Genomic DNA, 23860 nt, shown 5'->3' with positions numbered 1-23860 from the left:
TTCGACCGGGGGCCTTACCTGGCTCTGTAGTACCCATATTTTGGTGGTGTTTGATGATGCAGTGGACGGTTGACTTGGGTAAGTTCAGTTGGCGCCCTATTTCCCGTTCACTGAGTCCATCCCGTCGCAACTCCACCACTCTTCTCCTCACGGTGCTGTCAATAGGTTTGCCCCTGGCCATGGTGATGATGCACTGCGGTTCCTCGGTGCACAGCACGCGCTTATATACGGCAGACTCCCTTATCGTGTCCGTGATGTCATGCTTCCGTCGAATGCGCCACTATCTGGAATTTCCCGAATGGGTCTGGTGCCTGGTCGAAGTTCAATGTCACGCGTATTGTTCCCCGTTTTCGTTCTTTACGTGACCTTGGGTGCAACATGCTGGGATCACGAGTCTTGCCTGCTCACACGCCTCCTCTTACACACATGCGTCACTTCTGCGGGTCACCCATTCCACCACTTATGCCTCTGTGCATTTAATCACGTATTCCTTTCTGGTCGAACATCATTGTCACCAAGGTTGTAATTTGGATTATTAAAAATATAAAATATTTTACCAGTATATTCATTTTATTCTGTTAGGATACTGTTCAAGTGAATAATTAGTAGTCAATTTAGTTTAGACACGAGATTAGTGAGATTTGGTGAGGCTATCTGAACAGGCACTTCCATAGCTTGTTCTCTAAACCCAAACAGATGCATGGTTAGAGATAGATCTTTATAAAAAGGTTTCAATGTATCATAGTGAAGCTGCAGCATGTGTAGCTTTGACATATCCAGAACTGTAGCTCTCACATAGATAGATTTTTTTAAATTTGATCCACGGCTTCTCCATTTCAGTGACAAATCTTCATGATATATTGTTCTCAATTTAAATTTTGGATCTGTTACCAACTTATTAGATGTAGTCTTACATCTACATGCTTCCTAATATTCTCCATGGTCTTACCATAGACAGCATTTTCTTTATCAATTTGAAGAAATCCTTATCTAAATCTGAAGTAGCTTCTGTTGTGTATCTTGTGTTAGTTTCAATTACAGCGCCTAGAATAACGTAGTGTGGAAAACGGCATGTTTCTGCACACTCTGGCTGGTTCCACTCGAAAATGATCCGCAAGAGGCGCTGGTGTTGACCCCAGTCCTTGGTGTTAAACTGCTTATAATGGAAGTAAATGGAGTTTTCGCTGCAACGTCTGATTCTTTTACATGAAGCATTTCTATGGATGTGATAATTGCTCTGATATTTGGTACAGTGGTCGCGAAGATATTAACGAACATTCTAGACAGTCGATCACGTCCTGTTATCGTCATACTTTCGTTAATAATACGGGAGAAAAAATACGCGTGGAACGTTCTTGACAACTAAATTTTTGTGTATGAATTACGTTCATTATTATGATCATCATCATTTCTTTTAGAGATATACACACTGAAGCATTTGTATTTTTGATATTTACTGTCTCATTTCTTCCGCTCTAAACTAATCACGGCGATGATGATAATGATGATTGCATGAAACGATAAGGGGAACCCCCCAAATCTTTCTTAGTGCCATCGACATGAGTGTAAGGAAACTTTCAAACCAATGGGATAAGCGACACGGGATGTTCACACTGTCACACTAGTGACACACACTTCCAGACTGTAAAATAGCATTCATTGCACATGAGGGTCCAAACAGCAAACGACACATTCATATGGCGTATTCCCGTGCTACTTGTTACTACGGTCGGAAAGCTCCTTAAAGGAAGGGTGCTGAGACCGAAGCGACGCACTACAGGGGGAGTTCCCAACTAAGTGACAAGCAACATGGTGCCTTCAGTCTATTAACAAGCGTTGCTTGCGAACAACAGATAGGCGACACGATAAACCGCACATTACAACAACAGATCTAGGCGACACGATAAGCCTAACGTGCCGCTTTGTCGCTTCTGCGTCGCTCATACTGGACCATTTCCTCAATAGCTTGCAACATGCTGCCGTGGTTTGTTGTTCGTGCATACGCGATGCAATGAGTGTCTTGCTTTAGTGAGATTGCGCACCAAAGCGACAAGCAGCACGCGACACTTATCGCTTGAGGATTTCACCAACCGAACGCTGGCCTGTGCTTCCCGTCATGCCGCTACGATGTGAAATGTTGCTCTTGATTGGCTCCTTTCCAAGCAACATGTGTCACTTCGGTATGAAAGTTGCCTTGGACCGAATGACCCATGTCGCTTTGGTGTGAAATCCTCGTATCGTTTGTCGCATGTCGCTTTGGTCTAAAATCTCCTTGAGGAAACGGTGCAGTCAGAGCTTTTGTCCCTACGGTCGAAAGGCTGCATTGATTTCCGACTGCTCGCTTTCAAGCGACATTTGTGGTTTGTCGCCTCGGTATGAAATATCTCTCAGGATACTATTTATATTCTAATAACATAGAAAAATAAACTCTAATACACAGCCCAAGACCTGACGTCCGGAATCACATTGCGGTGTTTTTTCTTGTGTTATGCATGCTATTTATTTATTCATTTTATTTTACTTTTCTTTCCACATTAATGCCATTTCGTGACTGCAAATCACCCCACAAATATAACCGTTTCCATCAATTCACTTACTGCCTTTCTAGAGAAACAAATCTACACAATATATTCCAAAAACTAACTAAGCCGCATTACTTTCATAACAAAATTAGCACCTGGGTCGATCGGACTGCCATCTACTTGTCATCGTCTCGGGGAACCAGTTTCTTGAGTCGTTTTCCACACTACGTTATTCAAGGCGCTGTAGTTTCAATATAAGGCCTCAACCACTCTTGAATGCTTGAATCTAAGAACTCTTCGAATTTACACTACATGAACCTTTTTCTCCATTAAAAATTTGAAATTCTTATAGTGAATAATATATCTTTGTTTTAGATTCAATGGTCATCAGAAGCTTCTTCTGTTTTGATTCAGGTGGACACTTGAACTCACAAGCTGGTGGCAAATCAAAAAATAGATTATGCAAATCATGAGGGAAATCGAGATCCACCTCAGCAAAGAAACCATAATTATTATCATCAAAATTTTGTATGTCTATTGACGTAGGATCTATCCACTCAAATCACCATAGGGAAGTTTCTACATCGTTGAATAACCATACAAATTATTTATTAACATAGAAAATGTAGATAGAAGGTTCATTTCGATTATATACTTTTGTCATATGTGTATTGTTGGCCCTTGCATATCTTTGTGTGCATTGTACCATCCCCCCACGTATAGCTTTCTCTACAAAAAGAAACATGCCCACATCTGAAATCAGCTCCAGCTCAAATTTTGTTTTGAGCAACATAGCTGACCGAGCTAACCCTGGGAGACTGTACAAATGTGCAGGGTCCAATTCATAGATTCATAGACAATTCTCTAAAAGCTTGGAATACATCAGCAAGAATTGTCACATCCAATTTTTGATAAGCATCATGGTAATCTCCCAGTGCCCTACACCCTAATTTCTTCCACATCCGTTGTGCATGATGGTAATCTTTATCTGTAATATTCTTTTCTCTGAGTTGGCTGTAGAACTCCCTTTGTGGAGCAAGAGATTCATCATTAAACTTAGTATAGTCAGTTACATATTCATATGGATACACCAATTTTTGTCTAATATGTTCTATGCCGAAGCCAGGCAAACTATTAGTTGTAATTTGGAATTTGTCATTAGATAGCTTGCTGGCAAGAGCATCCAGGCCAGCAGAGAAATCGCATGGAGTCCAAAAATCTCATCTTAATAGTACTGTTCTCAGAAATGTTTACCGTTTTGCTAAGACTAATGTATCTTTCTTGATTTTTTACTAGAACATCTATGTGCTCTGTATCATAACTTAGATGCCTAATTAAATAGTGGAAACCATAACCACTGCCATTATGAAAGAATATTGGAATAAATTTCTCTCTTTGTATTTTGAGATTACAGCTGTTGCACAAAATCCCCAAATTTTCTCTCGTGAAATGACAATGGTGATAAACTTTCTTATTATTATATGTAAAATATGAATTACACTGTGGGCAGATCTCAGTTGTATCATATAACTGCTCTTCAGCAGCAGATAATGGTACTCTTGGTTTTGACAAATAAATCTTTACCAATTTTCCTTACTTCTTTTATTTTTTGGAAAAAGTGTTTCACAGCATTAGGTCCTCTGTATACATAAGGTTCATTACGTTTTAATGAATTACGCCACATAACTACATATCCATAACTACAGATCTTATGGAGCCTGATAAGGTGTAGTAGAAGAGATTTCAGGATCAGGATCTGAAAAGTTACTTGGTTTAAGAAATGCCTTAAAATCTGCTATTATTATAGCTGGATGCTCCAACAGGGTCTTGTGTTGTTTGAATTTCTCAAACTCTTTTGGTTTGGTCATAATCATACGCACAGGCCTATTCTCACCACAGTATTGTTTGTGCTCTTCAAGTTTCTTGTTAGCAATTTCTGGATTATTAAATTTGACATAGTTCTGTTGAATACGATTATCAAATGTAGTCAAACACCTATGACAAATCTTGATTTCCCGGGGATATTTAGTTTATTTGTTTTTTAATCAGATGAGAGATTGCGAATAAGACAGTAATGGAAATTCTTGTCATCTGAAATAAGTAACAAATTGATGACATCAGCATTATCATCATTGACAGTACTTATTCTAAAAGGATATACAAAATTATTTTTTGTATAAGCATACACATTGATTGCCAAGAATTCTACCTGTTTTTTCAAATCTTGTTATATCAAATATAGCAACAGGATATTGGATACTTGACATAGCATGCTTAAACTTTCTTTAATGCTGAGTTCAATTCATAATGATGAACTAGCCCTGGATTGTCTTTCCCAGGAACTGGGTAAAGTTGTGCCAAGAAACACCACAGAAAACACTTATCTTTATTTTTTATATTGACCACTAATCTCTTATTTTGAATATTCACTGGAAGAGGGACATAAGTAGAAGCAGAAAGAGGTGAAAATTGACTTATTTACAGTTTTAGTTTGTGTGGACTCCCACAAAATTTCCATCTAGATCCTTTAGCCTCAAATTCCTCATGATTTCTGAGTTATGTGTCCATAAGCTGGGCATAGATTTGTTCCCAATTATCTATATCACTCAAATATAGAGTCTAAGGCTTGGAACAGTGGTGATGTATATGACATGTTTCATCAGATTTCTCATATTCAGAGGATAGGATAATGTAGAACTCAATAGATTTATTTTTAAGTTTATTTTTCTATTATTGAAGATTTTATGTTCTTCAAGAAATTGTTGATATCACAATGTGGCTCTGATTCAAAAGGGTAATCATTAAGTCGACCACCAAAAGCTGTTGCACTAGGTGTGGTCAAAAATCTACTTTGTTTCGGTTCAGGACCATCAGTTGGAGATATATCTGCTTCTCTTTTTCTAGGATTAGTCTGGCTAGTTGATGGTTGAGCTTCACAACTCTTCTTATGTCTGTTCAGATTAGATAAGATTTCACAATAGGGACAGGGTTGGGTTGGTAATTAAGGATCTTTTGGTTGACCAGTATATATTGCCAAGTGTTTTAGATATGAATTTACCACAAATGTTGCATTCAGTTTTACAAGTAGGATTAACCATTGTTTTTTATTTGGTATTTATATACAGGGTGTCGTAAAACTCTTTCAACAACGTTTGGGTGCTGGTAGATATCATAAAAACAAGTAGCTTATCCCTATAAAGTTTACCTCGAAGGTCCTTAGTTTCTGCGCTATAAGCGCTTAAAATCTATCCTGTACGTATGCAACCCAACACAGCAAATGCTTGCTCTGACATAACTACCAGGGGCATGTGGCAGGGTTGCCACTAGCTTTCCTCGTTAAGAGAGACGACTTGAAAACAACAACTTTGGAGTCTTGCCTGAGCAAAATCCAAAATATTAATCATACTTGCGATGTTATAAGAAGCATTCACAGTATTTATAAACTGACCAAGACAAATAATGGGCAGACTGAAATTCAAGATTAGCTACTCATTCTAAAATATCTCCATAATTGATTGATTGATTTGGGTTATTTTAATTCGCTTTTCTGCTAACTTTGGATAATCGCGACGATGAGGATGATATGATGAAATAATAAACAACACCAATGTCTATGCCAGGATTTAAACCCGAGACACCTGGCGCCCTAGCGAGCTGTGCTAACCACATCATCACGGAGTTGTTTCATGTATCATGCAATATCAACAATTGGAAGGAACACGTGAGATAGGGAAAATCCATGATCGAACCAATGTAAACATGATGTGTTTGCTGTCTCGTTTCAAACACACAGACTGTAATGTTATTACAATTGTTTTATTAGAAAAATGTGAACTAGCGCTATTGCGAATCAGGTTCGTTATAAAAAGAAGGCAAACCTCTATACTGAAAATAAACAAAAATGTCCGGAAGATGAATATTCTTGAGCCACATCGGTGACGGAGTACGTTTAGTGATCTCAACACATGATCTCTCTAACAAATGTTCCGGACACTACTTCAGACTTGGACAAGGATGTCACTGGATCTTTCATCCTAGTATTTACTATTTGGCTGAAAGTGCAGAAAAATGACGTACAATGAGAATAATAGAAATTCACAAGAAATATCCCGGAAATTCATCTAGATGTCAGAATCTCGCTCGTTTGCTACAAAACCTTGTTTCCAGGGTGAACTAAAATTTGACATTTTGGTGCCTTCCGAAAATACTCTTACATTTCAATGTTGATATCAAGTTGCTATGAATGATAAATATGTACAACTTATGACGTGTACTCAATGGTTTTCTTTTGATTATTTTCCTTTCACTTTCGATGATAAGAATGCGAAGCAAAGACACAAAATGAGAAAACTAATTCCCAAACATGAAAAGAGTGTAAATTACGAGGATTTCTCTTGATGTACCAATATCAAACGATATCGTGAAGTCGTGCATATCAGTTCTCGGTAAAATGTATAGGTTGCCACTGTTTTCTAAAATAAGCCAGGGGTCTTGGGTTCGAATTCCGGCTTGGGCATGGATGTTTGTGAGTGTCCATTCATCAATTTCATCATATCATCACTCATTCCGATCTTCGCAAATTAGCCAAAAGTGGTATAAAAAAGAAAAGTTAAATAAAGCAAATCAATCAAGCAATGAATCAATCAATCAATCATTAAATTAAAAGAGCATTGCAATTAATTCGATATGAGAAGAGATTAGCAACAACGCTAGCACAGATAGGTATAATTTTCAAATAAATTGTAATAACATTACAGTCTGCGTGTTCGAAACGAGGCAGCAAACACATCATGTTTACATTGGTTCGATCGTGGATTTCCCCTATCTCACGTGTTCCTTCCAATTGTTGATACACGAAACACTCTGCGGTGATATGGTTAGCACAGCTCGCTACGTCGTCAGGTGTCTCAGGTTTAAATCCTGGCATAGACATTGGTGTCATTTGTTACTTCATCATATCATCCTCATCTTCGCGATTATCCAAAGGTGGCAGAAAAGCGAATTAAAATAAACCAAATCAATCAATCAATTATGGAGATATTTTAGAATAAGTAGCTAATCTTGAATTTCAGTCTGCCCATTATTTGTCTTGGTCAGTTTATAAATACTGTGAATGCTTCTTATAACATCGCAAGTATCATTAATGTTTTGGATTTTGCTCAGGCAAGACTCCAAAGTTGTTGTTTTCAAGTCGCCTTTCTTAACGAGGAACGCTAGTGGCAACCCTGCCACACGCCCCTGGTAGTTATTTCAGAGCAAGCGTTTGCTGTGTTGGGTTGCATATGTAGAGGATAGATTTTAAGCGCTTATAGCGCAGAAACTAAGCACCTTCGAGGTAAACTTTATAGGGAAAAGTTACTTGTTTTTATGATATCTACCAGCACCCAAGCGTTGTTGAAAGAGTTTTGCGAAACCCTGTATATATAATTTTTTCTGGATATATCATAACTCTAGAGGGTGTAAATATTTCAATCTCACTTGAAGATAATATATTTAGCACAAACACTAAGAAAATTGAATAGAAACTAGTCTATGCTTAAGTCTATAAAAAATACTAAAACATTTTCGGTATTGGTTATTATAAAGGGTGGGGCAAAATAATGTTACTACTTAGATGGTGTTTCGGTGGGGCAAAAAAATGTTACCACAAGATCACCAGACCTCAGCCCGTGACATTTCTGGTTATGGGGGATGGTAAAGGAGGCTGTTTACGCAACAAAACCGCGGGACATACAAGACCTTAAACAAAGAATTTCGACAGTGATACGCTCTATACCGCAAGACATGTGTTCAAGGGTCATGAACTCAATGGTTGACAGAATGCTCAAATGTATTCACATTTCTGGATCACAGGATGAAGGTTTATATTAAATGTGTAGATTTCCCTTTCGGTGGTAACATTTTTTTGCCCCACCAAAACACCATATAAGTGGTAACATTAAATTGCCCCACCCTGTATATAGATTTTGCTAGACACACTAGTCTATGCTTAAGTATATCAAAAATAGTAAAGTATTTTGGGTATTAGTATTTATATATATACAGGGTGACTGGTAATTAGATGTATTCCCTGAAAGGGGTTAAAGTAGAGACAATTTGCAATAAATTTGACCATATGATACCCCGTCAGAAAATTAGTAGTTTTCTAGATAATCGAGTTTCAATTGTTTTTTTAAAAAATGACAATTTTCCACATAAAAAGATGAATTGAGAAAAAACTGATCATTGTATGGAACTTATTTCAGCGTTTATTATAGCTAACAAATAAGTGGTTTGTTGAAAAAAAAAGTTTTTCCCAAATAACAATCACATGTAAGTAACGGGTGGGTCTAAACTTACAAGTGATGATTAAAAAATGCACTCTTAGTTTACTTGGCAACGTATTAATAACAAAAATGGTATGACACGAAGCGTACAAATTACGTAAATTACTTCCTTGTGACATCTGCTATCCAACAAGGTACAAATGTTGCTAACATACACATTTGTGTACAAGAAATAATACTTCATTCATCTTCATGTGAATGGAATCAATGAACAATACAATTAAAGAACATTACACATCTTGCTCAAAGTAGGCACCTCCGTTACGAATGGAAGCACGCAGGTTTTTACGGACATTTATTCTCTTAACTAGTGATGTGATGGTGTCCTTGGTGTGTTGACCAGCTGTTATGATCCTCTCCCTGAGCTCTTCTTGCTAGTTTACCAGTGTCTTGTCATGTGGCTCCAAATGTAAAAGTCGCAAGGCGTCAAATCATTCGGGGGATCGAGCTGGGCAGTCATCATGATGATAAATCATGTCACGTCTTGTAGCTAGAGGCACATCCTCCAAGAACATTGCCATCCCGTTCCTCAAAAAATGTTCATAAGTGAAGCCATTTAAGATTTGGGGCAGGAAAAATGGCTCGATCAAATGATTGTTGATTACGTCTATCTATACTTCTGCCTGGGCGTGCGACAGTGGCTGGATGAAAATTACCCAAAAAATGGATTGGCCGAGGCGGCCCGATTCCCTGGCCGGCTCGATCCCCCAATTTGAAGCCTCGCGACTTTTACTTTTGGAGCCACATGACAAGACACTGGTAAACTAGCAAGAAGAGCTCAGGGAGAGGATCTTAACAGCTGGCCAACACATCAAGGACACCATCACATCACTAGTTAAGAGAATAAATGTCCGTAAAAACCTGTGTGCTTCCATTCGTAACGGAGGTGCCCACTTTGAGCAAGATGTGTAATGTTCTTTAATTGTTCATTGATTCCATTCACATGAAGATGAATGAAGTATAATTTCTTGTACACAAATGTGAATGTTAGCAACATTTGTACCTTGTTGGATAGCAGATGTCACAAGGAAGTAATTTACGTAATTTGTACGCTTCGTCTCATACCATTTTTGTTATTAATACGTTGCCAAGTAAACTAAGAGTGCATTTTTTTGTCATCACTTCTAAGTTTAGACCCACCCGTTACTTACATGTGATTGTTATTTGGGAAAAACTTTTTTTTCAACGAACCACTTATTTGTTAGCTATCAGAAAACGCTGAAATATGTTCCATACAATGATCAGTTTTTTTCTCAATTCATCTTTTTATGTGGAAAATTGTCATTTTTTTAAAAAAACAATTGAAATTCGATTATCTCGAAAACTAATTTTCAGACGGGGTATCATATGGTCAAATTTATTCCAAATTGTCTCTACTTTAACCCCTTTCAGGGAATACATCTAATTACCAGTCACCCTGTATATATATAGAAAAAGAGACCATACAGACCAATCTTGGCAATACTGGCATAACCGGAAGCAGGTAAGATCGGAAGTAGATAAAACCGGAAGTGGGCATGGTCAGAAAATTCATTAGCTCATAAAATCTGCAAGTGTAGAGGAGAGGAGAGGAGTAGGAAGAAGCATACTAATATATATACACACCCAACTATTAACAGTCACGTGACCTGAGAGTAGAATATTCCCAAGACAGACAATCAAGAATGTTAATCATCATAGTACGAGGATTTAGAATTTGTAGCATGATTAGACAATTTGCTACACCTATGAATTAGCTAAAACCACAAATAACAGATGTTTCATCATGAAGAACAGCCACATAAGAAAAACAGTACTACTTTCGTAAAGTGGAAACACCTCTAAATCATTTGTTTCACACTTGTTTACATCCCTAACAAACTATTCTGCATTGCGGAACATTTCTTTAAGTGTAATAATGAATTTCTAATGGAAATAATGTCTATTTCTTCCCATGGTAAAGGGGCTGTAGATGCAATTGGGGGAGAAGTAACGAGGATGTCGAGGAAAGCTCTAATGGCTGGAAAGACTTCAATTCACTGTGCACATGAATTTGTCACATTCCTTCAAGAAAAGACAAAAATTGTAGTAGCAGAAATCAGAATTTTCACCATAGAAGACGTGAAAGCAACACTATATGAACACTGGCTTAAAATTCAACAAATTACAAACACACACAATATTCACCATTTCAAAGTCATCTCTAAAAATGTCATTGAATGCTCCAACTATACAGGATCGACTCAGAAATTTGTTCATTCCTTCTTGAAAAATCAGTGTTCTGGAAGTTATGAAGTATTACAAAACAATTCTTTGGAAGTTGAGAAATATTATGCAGTATTTTATGATCAGACATTTTATATTAACAGAATATTAACCATGGACAATGATGAAATATCGTTCAGTTAACAGCTTTTTCTGGCCATGACCTAATGATATAGAAACTGTAAACAAGAAGGTTTCATTTTATGGTCCAGTTGAATTGTAGGGTGCTGGTCCTTTTGAAATTTCACATTTAAGAGAACTAGAAAAACAATTTAAAGTTTTTGAGAAGCAAGCAGTGTAACATTGTCATACAGTATTAGCACAGTTTATATACCTTTGTACAGTGTTTAAATAGTTTTAGTGTTACTTATTGTTAGTAGCTTTTAGTGTTACTTTAACTAATTTCAGTTATATAGTAAAGAAAAACATTTTTCTTAGTAAGAATATGTAAGTCTGTTGAGTTTATGAATATATTTCAGAAGGTGTCAGTCCGTTACCAGGCTTATTTTATTTTCTTCTGAACCACTGAATAAAACTGAAGCATTCAGATTTTGCTGTCTTACTGTACCACCTTCCACTATTAATCATTGAAAAAGTGGCCAACTTTCAGAGAATTTTATCAAAACATTCAGTAATTTGAAAAGGTGGGTTGACACATGGATGAGTCCGTTACCATGCATTTTTTATAATTATTTTCTCCATAGTCAGACAAAATTGTGGAAAGTTTGTTACTGGGTTAAAAAGGACTCTTTGTGTTATGTAACATGGTGATGTTTTGGAAATTTAATATTGCATATCTGTCTAATTAAAAATTTAAAAAGCTGAAGAAAATCTCCTAAAGTGTCAGTCCGTTATATCTGGAATTGCTCAGTAGCTAATTGTTGGCTTCAATATAAAAAGGGACTGTACTGCACACAAGATTCCAACACATAAAATCCTGGACCTTTTTCACTTCAGAATGTATTTAGTAGCAGCTCTCATCAAAGCAGATTTACCAACAAAAAAGAGGGGAAGGCCAAGCATTCAAGAGGAGTCGCAGGACATTGGAAATGTTGAAAACTTGAAGAAACCATCAAAGTTACCAGTGTCTGATGTGAGGTACGATTCTGTATCCCATTGGCCAATAGCAATGGAACTAAAAGATACATTATGTTGTCGCATGGAAGGATGAGGAAGCAGGAGCAAGATAATGTGCCAAAAGTGTAACGTTTATTTGTGTTTGACAAAGAAAAAAAACTGCTTCATGGAGTTTCATGTCAAAAAAATAATATAAAAAAACAAACTAAACTGAAAACATAGATAATCCTGTACAGAATTTATAATCACTGATGATAAAGAGATTTTGATTAATAAATGTATAAATTTTGCAAAAGCAATTGCAATATATATATACTCGTATAATGAACGGTACTGCAATCTGTACATCGATTTGCTTGAGAAAATTTTTGTTATTTTATTTTATATAAATCCTTACTAAATAGTGTTTTACAACTTAATATCTTTCCTGAAAATAAAATTTACATCTAATAAATCAATAAAACACATAAAAATGAATTTTTCAATTGGTAATTCCTACATTTGTGGGAGCTAGCAATTCTAAAAAAAAAAGTATAAATAATATAAAAACCAAACCCTCACAATTGCAAGTGGCCAATTTTGGCTAAAATTTGACAAAACTGATTCTTTTAAAAAATGTCATAAATATATATGCCACAAATAAGAAAATACCAAAAAACTAAATTTTTCTAAATTATATTGACAAATTGGCACTGAAAGGGTTAAAATTTGTGGTTGTAGTATATCAGGAACATGTATATTTCGTTGTGAAACTATAGATCTTGCGATAAATAATGAGCAATTATACATTGTTGGTTGAGATCATGGACCCCCTTGATTTCCAATTTCTAGACGTGACCCCCAAATTTCAAGTTCAGATTCGTGGTTGTGAGGCCTAAATTAGTGAGTATGCGAAATAATAACAAAAATGGAGAATATCTCAATATTGTAAATTCGCTCTGTGGTTTGAAACACTAACTCGGGGGTTACGTGATCTAACACATGGAACATTGGGCTCACGTGCAGAAACCAAATGGTGGCAGCAGCAATAGCATGTCTGAGAGATATTTCCGCAGATAAACAATTGATTTCACATTAAAATGGATCAAAACTACATTCCCGAACTTCAACAACGTTAAAGAAAATGATTTCCGTAAGTAATTTCTTATGTAAAAAGTAAGAAATCAGTTTCCACTATACGAAAGTGTTACCAGAAAAACCTATCTCGAAGTACTTTTGCAGCATTTTATGCATAAAAATTTGCTACTATACCCACACAAGTCACGAGATGCACGTGCAGAATGCGGATGTATCACCCTCAACATAAAAAAATGCCGAAAATTGATATCAGCACTAAATCGTGCCTCAGGTTAAGGTTAGTGGTAACATCACCAAAACTCATCTCTCTGAGCTAAAATTTATAAAAAATGCTCATAAATCAAGGGGCTAGCCATAAACACCACCGACAAAACTGTATGAATGTACGATGTTCTCTCACAATCCATACATGAACAATGGCATATGCACGCAAGCACACAACGCATTAATTTACCAAAAGTATACTTCATTTGGAAATCTCCAATAACACAATTAAAAGTGTCATTTTTATGCATGCAGCATTTGCTACGCATTCACATTTCCTGGATTGTGTGCATTTCGGTCAGATTGAATATCATCGAATCTAAGGGTTAAGGAACAGTTGTTATGAACTAAAAAATATCAGCATGAGAAGTATAGTATAAAACATCTAGGAATGAGAGAGCTAGTTCGTGTCTACTACAATTGACACAATTATTTCACTCAGAGGACCTCTCCCTACATTGTATGTTAGCCACCATATTTGCGGTCACACTAGCCACAGAAAAGCACTCTGCATAGCAACTCAACAATACCCATGTATGAAATTCGGTAAATTTCTCGTATCGGACAAACAGCTGAAATTTCCTACTTCTTTTGATTTCAATATTCGTACTTACGTATTCTGCATAGAAAAACATTGCTGAAGGTGGCACTTCGCTAATTTCACCAAAAATAGCTATATTTGCGACATATCGAGTAAGTTATCTTGGTTGTTTCTTCCCTTCTGTAACATGCGAAATGGCCATCACAGTTTGACCACCGTAGTCCATATGCAATGTTTCCACCCCACCATGTGTAAAAAGTGCAAGATAAGCGAAATTGAGTGATCCGCGATCGGCACAATTGCTCATTATTTACTGGTGAGGAGGAATGTCGGAAATGTGAAATTCGTTATACTAACTAATTTTGGTCTCCTAATAGGGAATGTGCAGTTTGGAACTCAGTAACACTTTACTATACCAGAGACAGATTTCTTCAAATCTACAGGAGAAAGTACTTACGCAAATCATTTTCTGTAGCGTTGTTGATGTTCAGGATTGTAGTTTTGATCCATTTTAATGCGAATGCATGTGGTTTTCTACGAAAATCTATTTCCGACGAGCTATTGCTGCTGCAGCCATTTGCTTTCTGCACGAGAGCACAATATGTGCTATTGCTGCTGCTTCAAGCCGATGTAGTCCGTATATGCTAAACTAAACGAAAGGAGTGCTAATGGAACCTAACCTAACAGGCCTAACCTAACCTAGTAGGCATACCTTGGGGAATATCGTGAATTTTTGGGCTAACATCAATGGTTTTTGGGGCTACCCGTGGATGGTTTGTGGGAAATAAGGAACAACAGTAAGTACTCGTTAATGTAGCTAACGCACTATTCTGCATTGCGGAACATTTCTTTAGGTGAAATAATGAATTTGTAACGAAAATAATGTCTATTTCTTACATTAACGAGTACTTACTGTTGTTCCTTATTTCCCACAAACCATCCACGGGTAGCCCCAAAAACCATTGACGTTAGCCCAAAAATTCACGATAGCCCCACGGACCTTCACAGGGACGAGGTATGCCTACTAGGTTAGGTTAGGCCTGTTACGTTAGGTTCCATTAGCACTCCTTTCGTTCAATTTAGAATATACGGACAACAAACGCCTGATTACAAATTTTAAGTTCAAATTGAATAAGAGCTAGCCTTGGGTTTGGCAGAAGGGGCCACAGTACACAAAATTGTACAATTTTCTTAACACTTATTTTAGTTTGTCCTACAAAAGTTCCTAATCTTGCAGAACAAGTAAAACCACAGGGAACTCTTTTCCGCCTCATTTTGCCAGGTCCTGCCACTCGCTTCATAGAGATAAATTTCCATTTACCTGAACGTACAGCTTACAAGTGCTACCACATTTCTGACAATCAATTTCTTCTTTAACAATACCATGCTGTACTACAAAATCCACATCATCTTCAACCCCTTTCAATTGTACCACGCATCCTGCACACATCATTTTCAAAACGTTGATCACGTTCAACTGATCATACGTATTTAAACGTGTGACCAGTTACATAAACGCGTTTGGAAACACTGGCCTGGATTACGTCATCATGCACAGGCTACATCCACCTGGCAGTAAATCGATGGACGAGCTCTCGTGCAACGGTCACACATTTATATCGAAAAAAAGATGATTAACCGGCAAAATTCAATGAACGATGCGAGAAAACACTACCGCTAACTTCCACAACTACAAAGAAACTGCATTCGGTAAGTAATTTCTCCTGTAAATTTGAAGAAATCAGTTTGTCCGATACGAGAAATTTACCAGAGATTCTTATGCAGGTGTTTAAAATCTGCACATCGGATTGTCATTTCATGGTTTCACATTCTAGTGACACATTAATCTGGTAGCCAATACGTCATTGCGGACGACAAACTTAAACCGTCACCATAGGAGACAGGTTGGGAAAATCAAAATACCATCCTAAAAATTCAAAGCAAGGGCGTGGTGAACTCTTATATACTGAATCCTAAATATTTGTCAGGATATCTTTATCAACATTGAAAACAGTATGACGAATCAACAAATGAAAAGTAATTCTTCCAAATAAAATATACTCACAATAAGCGATAAACAGTTCAATATCTTTCCTGGAATATTTCTTCTTTGTCCTTCCTCTAGCCACATGTTCAATTTCCCATTTGTCTTCGTCAAGCAAAGTCTACATAAACTACGATAATCTTTTCCGAGTTCTGTGCAGCGATAAATATTTGTATTCTTTAATTTCGATCCCATAATTTCAGAACTGTTCACATTCACACAAATGACATAATTCTTACACTGAAGCAGCGTTGCCAGGTCAGATTTTCAAAAATCGGGAGATCGTCCCCTGAAAAATCAGGAGATCTGCTTAAAAAATCAGAAGAACTAATAATAGCGGATTATCAACGTTCTGGGGGGGTAGAGTGGGGAAAGCTTTCCACTATCATTATTGAACGTTAATTATTAATTTTAGATGTCAAAAGATAAATTTATTATTGTTATGTCAATAGAAATTTTATTATGAATTTGCACTTCAAAGGGTACGATCTGTGGGTATGATAACCCCACCCCCTTAATTGGCCTAAGGTAAAGGTACAGTTTCCCCCAACCAGTGGCGACGATCGGGTGCCAAAACTGAGGTGGGGTGCAAGGATTGCCCCCCCCCCCCCCAATCGCCGGCATTGCCCCAACACTTTGCAAAAAGCTGTGACATTACTGGAAAAAATCCGACCTCCATTTTCTGTTCATTTCTCAGAAATATTCGAAAATAAATGGTTTTGACTGTGCGTGGATTTATGTACTTGGCGTTTAAAACTTTATGGAAACATTTCGTGATTCTTGTGTTAACTAAGATTTAGAGCTTCAGCCACTACGCATTCGGGGATACATATTTTCAAATACTCTACCTGATAACACCTTAGATTGCTTATATTTAAAACTAGCCAAACTTACAGGATGTATTTTTTTTAACAACACATTCAAAGCATACTCACATTAATGGTAATGGAGGAGGGCTATCATGCCTGAACCCCCGAAATATCCTCGCATTATAACTTTTATTTCAATCACGGAAGGTAACCAACCAGTATTGGACAGATTGGTTGATTGATTTGGTTCTATTTTACTTCGCATCTGCCACTTTCGTCTAATCGTAAAGATGTGAAATCGATGAAGGGACACTCACAAAGAGCTCCCATGCCCAGTCCGGGATTCGAACCCGTGTCCCAGTATTAGACAAGTCGCAGGTTTTTCTTCAACTTTTTTCGCAGTTACTCCAGACAATGTAAATTTTAATTGAATCAGCGTTTTGCATTCGAGGATTACCTAGTATAAAATCGGGAAAGAGAATTTCTACCGTCACAGTATTGATTGTGTATAAAGGGACATAAGAGCAATTGTAGTGGTAGTTACGCTCAGAAATAGCTTTAAAAAACAACGCTCTAAAAACATGAACTATTATTTCTAAGTTAAGAGATGATTAAGAAGAAATAAAACTGCGACGTATAAGTTTGCAACAGCAGTTTACTAAGCCGACCTCCGTGGCTGAGTGGTTAGCACAATGCTATGACATCAGGGATCCCGTCTCGGGATCGAATCTCGGCCTGGGCATGGTTGTCCCTTCATTAATTTCATCTTATCATCAGTCATCCTTGTCTTCGCGATTAGCCAAAAGTGGAAGAAATGCGCAGAAAAATAAACCAAATCAATCAATCGACAGTTTATTAAGAGCTCTAATAACCATAAACTTTGGCTACATTTGTAATGTGGACTCCCTTTTTTATCAGAGTTAAAAACCTGAACCTGTATCTAGCATTTGCTTGCAATGAACACTACTATAAAACTGAATACTTGTATGTATGTGTGGGTGGCAACATTGGCATTTAGTTGTAACCAGTTTTCAGTTGCCTCCCCTTTGACAAAAACCGCACCAGGGGGAAAGTTTGGACACCGTCTTCTTGGAGTCCCAATGCACAAAGAGCTTAAAGCCGTGCGTCTTTCCCAATATCATCAAGCCTGGTATGACCCTCCTGCCCAACCTCTCTCTCTCTCTCTCTCTCTCTGGGGAATATTCATGGGTCTTTGCATTCCACCAGCTGAATATGTAAATTGTTAATCAACTTTCGATTTTTTTTAATAAGTGTTCATTATAAATATTTAAGAAAGCAAAAAATCAGGAGATTTCCACATTTTCTTGAAACTTGTCAGGAGATCAGTAGATCGTGCTGAAAATCAGGAAATCTCCTGCGAAATCAGTAGACCTGGCAACACTGCACTGAAGGCACCGCCTGTAATGAATATGTCACAGATTACAAGTCTTCTGCTTCCCTTCTTCATCTTCGACGGGAAATTTTTGAAATTCCGAAAAATTCGACATTTTCCGAAGCTCTGGAAATCAAGAATTACACACGTCATTTTCACCTTTAGTGATAGTTTTTGCATTTCTGGAATAAAAACGAACAATTTACGATAAGTTACAGACACTTACAATGCAGAAAAGTCCGAGAATGAACGACTTTTTAAAATGACCAATCGGTATTTCCCGACTGTTCGGGATAACCACAGACAAGTTAGTTCATTTGTCTGTGTGTGCCAAAATATAAACAACATTTCACAGAAATAGGTTCAACATTTCCTATTGTCAACATCGTTTGTAAGAATTATAACAGACAGTGAAAAAGTAAAAAATAATGCTAGAGTAACAGTAGTATAAGCCGGAGACACATTAAACTCGTTTCTTTTCAAGGAGAAAAGACGAGAAAGTACTTACGGAATTGCGTTCTTGAGGACTTTCTGAAGCCGGGCAAATTATCCGTCTCCGGCTTATACTACTGTTACCCTATAACACTTCTTGTACCTAGAACTTTTGTAAACCAAGGCTTGATTCTATTGAAATTAGTTATCCTCTGATAAAAGCTGCCTGCATTTTGAAATTCACCTTTGCTACTCCTTAAATATTGTAAAGTTTTTACACAGTTTATAAGTTACATTTTACTTCGGACTACCGCTAAGCAGTTTTCCAAAATCTAACACAGTTTATATACATCTTTTCTTTGTGCCCTTCTTCTTCCTAGTTTCTTCAGGTAGCCAGAAACAGGACATTACGTTCAAAGAGTCGTATGTGTGCCACGACTCCTCCGCCTGTCGGGCCGAGTCTGCTGCCACGCACGTGTCAGCAGTAAGAATAAGCGTCAAATTTGCTGCTGCCACGTAATTTGTCTGCTAAGATGATGATACAAATCTTAAGAACAGATTAAGACGAGAGAAATGCAAGTTTATGATAAGTGGGAATGAATGTACAGGTAATTTAGAACCTTTATCTTTAGAAAACATTTAGCGATATTATTTTAATGCTAACAGAACTTAACCTAACTACCAGAGCATTTAGGTTTATTATTAGAAGAATGCTGAGGGACCTAATCTTAAAACATTTTTGTGAAAGTAATCGCTACAACTTCACAGTATGTGTTACAGTCGTAATTGCATACATAGCATGATGAAATCACGATAAAACAAAGACCGAGTCTACTGCCACGCGCATCTTTTTTGAGGTTCCAGCAGAAAAAGAACGTGGCAGCAGACACTGCCAACTATTATTCTCTCTCCTTTCCACGAATTTTGCGAGGAAGGCGCATGCGCAAGTGTATACTCGCCTGGCGGCCGGAATTTTTGAAAGAAAGCAAGTCGATTCTGCGGGCAGCGAATGGGGACTGGAGAGGAGAGGGAGGGGGTCCTCTCTGTTCCTTTTCCCTACCCCTAGTTGAGTGAAGCTGGCTGAAACGTGCTGTGTACGATGAGAGGGGAAGGAGTCGACTCTTTGAACGAAGGAAAGAGTCGACTCGTGAGCTCGCGAGTGTTGTTTGCAGAGAGAGAGCGCGCAACCCCAGGCCATGACGGGCAACGAAGAACAGCCAACAAATTTGTCCTGTAGTTTCAAATTCGGCCAAACCATTGCGTTTCTTCGGCGGAAGTCAAGCCCCTGGAAGTCTATACCCAGTTATGATGTCCAGACAAAATTAGCGCTAAAATTACAAGAAATTAAATGTTAGTAAAAAATATTAGGGGAGTCTTGTGAAAATTTTGGGAAGGTGTTAGGCAGAGACCTCTTGATTACAATATTCCGATTAGCCTATTTTGAGTTGTTATTGTTTAGGTCCACTTTATGTGCAGATAGGATAGTCGGGACTGGACCTACAGTTTAAAGTGGGATCCGAACCTCCACTTTGTATTGAACACGGTACCCCTTGATTACCGGCGACGTTATCACTACGCAATCGGGGAGACCCGATTAGCCTATTGGAGCATAAAAGTGGACTTATAACAATTTTTGCCACGCAAACCATTTTAATACATGACAGCGTTAACCACTATTCTATTAGGGTGAATCAGAAAAAAATTGTTGAAGTGACACTCAATTCCGGGATTCCTCTTAGCGCACTGTTCTAACCACTCCTCCACAGAGGCGACTGAAATTGTGGGAAGTGAACCAGTTTCACAAGTAGCAGGACATTACAAAATCGCAATGAAAGCAGGGCCAACCCTTCCAAAGTTGGTGAGATGATGTGAGACACTCTGTGTAAAATCTACTGTCCGAGAATCTCGTCTCATTGGAGTAACGATGCCGATTTATGCTTTAGAAATCGATAGGCGAACAAACATTTTTCAAAATGTTATAATTTCTTCTATATTAGCATGCAGTAACTATGTTTTATAATTTATTAATTCAATTTTAATATTTTAACTGCCTAACACGCTTTGTTGTATTTTATGCATCGTTTATACCTATTTACTTATTACTGACAGCGAGGATGAATGAATTTTACGTACAGATAGTGTAATGGTATAGTGGGGTTAAGCCACGATCGCGCGAGATGTTTATGAGGAAGCTGCTGTGCGGCGATCGCAACTTCAAGGTTAAAGTGAAAACCCACACTATATATCACAAATACTATTTTTGTGTCGCCCTTCTCGCACGAGAATGCAGGAGTCTACAAGCAAAGTCGACGAGACGCGCGAGACAAAGCCCTGCAATAAATGTACACCCTATATATATATGTATATAAAGCACACACAAAATTAAGGGTCCGTCAACGAATAGCACTCTGTGCCTTCTCCGTTGAGTTCATTCACACTCTCAATTACAATATCCCACTCTTGCTGTTTTGTCTTGCACCCACGTAAATACTAAATTACCCAGTAGTACCTTGATATAGATCTATGGTCACCGCGTGACGCGTATCTCGTGCGCGTTTTTTTTTTTATTTTTGCTGGGGCACAATAGATTTCAAATAAGGTAAAAAATTACACTTACTATGTTCAATCATCAACAGCGTATTGCATTGCACTAATATCATGTATTTCATAATAACAATCAACACGTAAAAATAGCCCAATATCAACAAGGTCGACTTAAGTCAAATACTAATTTTACAAGAGACGTGCGTCCACGTCAAAATTCCAATAAACACGTCCTGCGTGTATAAATTTAACCGACTTCAACCATTCATTCCATTAACAATACGTATTCAATTCGTACATTGATCTTTCACTCGACCCATTCAAACATAAAGATTTAACAATTAACGATACACTACAGCTCATGCGTTTACTACAAGCAAGTTTTCTTTTGCATCACGCTGATTTATTTTTACATTAACAATTTTGCATTTAAACAATATTACCCCCAATTCTCCTGATTCTTAATGCTACCGTGGAAAAAGGTGGAAAGGTGCAAAAGGAACAAACGTCCCGAATCAATTAATAAAGGGGAAATGAAGGTTCGTAAATTTTGCTTTTGCGACGAGGACTTCAACTCGACGCCCCTTTTTGACTACCAGGTCAAATCATCAAATACCAGCCTAAGGAACGCATCACAAGATTGGCAATAACTGCTATACTCGTTCGCTGCACAAAAGGTTCACTTGTTATGAATCACTTACAAAAACCAGAATCTTTAGCGACAAAAAAAAATAGTTTTTTTTTTTTTTTGAGCCAAAATATCAAGTAAGAATTAATTTGTTCTGTTCCCACCAATTTTAACGTGTAATTATCTTTCGTTAATTCACTTAAGCGTTCAAGGCGTCCAAAAGGTGGCACGCAACAAGGGGAAAAAGGTGGGGAGGAAAACAGAGTGCAACAAAAGTTTTACGCGCAATGCTTATGCTTGATTAAAGGTAATACGACGTGGAACTTCTGCACAAAGATGTTATGTTCATTATCACAGCAGAGAGAATTTACGTACCTACGCCAAACCAACTTTGGCCTCAAAGTCCTTGCAATGCCGCTGCCCTATTCATGCCTTTGTCCTCTATGATATTGGCCCATTCCACAAATGGCAAAACGAGGAAGCTTCCGTCCGTCAATAAGGCACGCTGGGCACGTCTCTCGCTGGCTAAGTTGTGCGAAAGGAGTTAACCTTCTGGTTCCCGTCGGTACAAAAGTCGTAGAAGCACTGCCTGGTGTTTTACGACCTGCGCGCTTGTACCACGTCTGCCGCAAGAGGCAGCACTGGTCAATGAGCTATCGAGGGCTAACGACCTCTGATAGCGGAAAATGAAACTAATATTTTACGTGAAATTTTCCAATTATGTAAGCGTTTGTAATATGTAGATATAAAAACGTTACAAATTTCCCCTGACTCCCAAAAAAAAAACACTCCCCAAAATCCAAAAGAAACACATATACACTAAATAAGCTGAACAACATATAAACAATTAGTATCATTAATACCAAGTTCTTTCAGGAATGATCTAATCCCACTGAATTGATCCACACTCAAACTTCACACGCCTAAAACTTTTAGGTTACCAATTTTGAAAATAGTCACTCAAGGGTTCATAATGATGCATATAAGCATATTGTGGACGACAGAAGGCACCATACATCGTGTTTGCCTCCCGGTCAAACACCTAGATGTAACACTCTTCATGACAAGGTTGTGGAGTAACCAGCACACATTGCCTCTTTTTGCCGTAACCAAGGTAATCCGTACACTTGAAGATGGAAGAAAAAAACTCGTAACCCAGACGATGGAGAAGGTTGGCGGTTCCATTAATAGTTTCAGGGAGCACACGTATCCTCGTAGAGCAAAAAACATAGAAAGAAAAAGGGAACGCAATCAAAATCGAGATAAAGAATGAAAGAAGAAGGAAGAAATAGGAAAGATGAGGAGAAGGTTACTACTGGAAGGAACAAGGAGATAGCATTATTACAAACGTACGGAGAATTAGGAGTGACCATGGGTCATAGCAAAGTAAACAAATTTCATTCAAGAGAGCATGACTTTCTCTCATACATAAAATACACACAACAAAATATTAACACTCTCAATTCAATATCAAAGGTTATACAAGACACTTAGAGATATATATAGGTCAGCAATATTACTAACAAAAGGATATATACATATATATATATATAGATACACTTATATCCAATAACACTTATAAAGAAGATACAAAAATAAATGTAATAGAATGAGCTTAATTAAGCATAAGAGTCATTAACATGTAGCTGGAGAGGATTGAAGTTGCTGAGCTATGTCCGAAGTTGCCAAATCCTCTATTTGGGGAACAACCTCCAAGTCACGTATAATATATGGTTTAATGTGTGACACATGAGCCTTTCTAACTATCTGCTGAGTGTCGGGATCAACCAACAAGGCCGTCACAGGACCCAGCATTTTGTAAACCTGGGCTGGACCCGACCAATGCTCTTGAAGTTTTGAAGAAATGCGTTGTAAAGCATTGCTATGAGGGAAGGTACGATAAAGTACCATATCACCTGGCTTATATGAAACCTGGGATCGAGATGGGTCATATCTACG

General features: G+C 37.7%; 1 protein-coding gene across 1 annotated transcript in view; it reads right to left on the bottom strand.

Moving 5' to 3' along the window:
- The window catches only part of LOC145999145 (uncharacterized), a 155721-nt gene extending 139404 nt beyond the window's left edge, over positions 1-16317 (bottom strand). The window contains exon 1 of the mRNA XM_083136077.1: positions 16117-16317. The gene's annotated coding sequence lies outside the window, so the exon portion shown is untranslated. The remainder of the gene's footprint in view (positions 1-16116) is intronic.
- Between the last annotated feature and the right edge of the window lie 7543 nt (positions 16318-23860).

Source organism: Lepisma saccharinum, chromosome 15 (genome assembly GCF_977018435.1).
Source record: "Lepisma saccharinum chromosome 15, izLepSacc3.1, whole genome shotgun sequence".
NCBI lineage: Eukaryota > Metazoa > Arthropoda > Insecta > Zygentoma > Lepismatidae > Lepisma > Lepisma saccharinum.
This window is presented reverse-complemented; position numbering and strand designations above follow the sequence as displayed.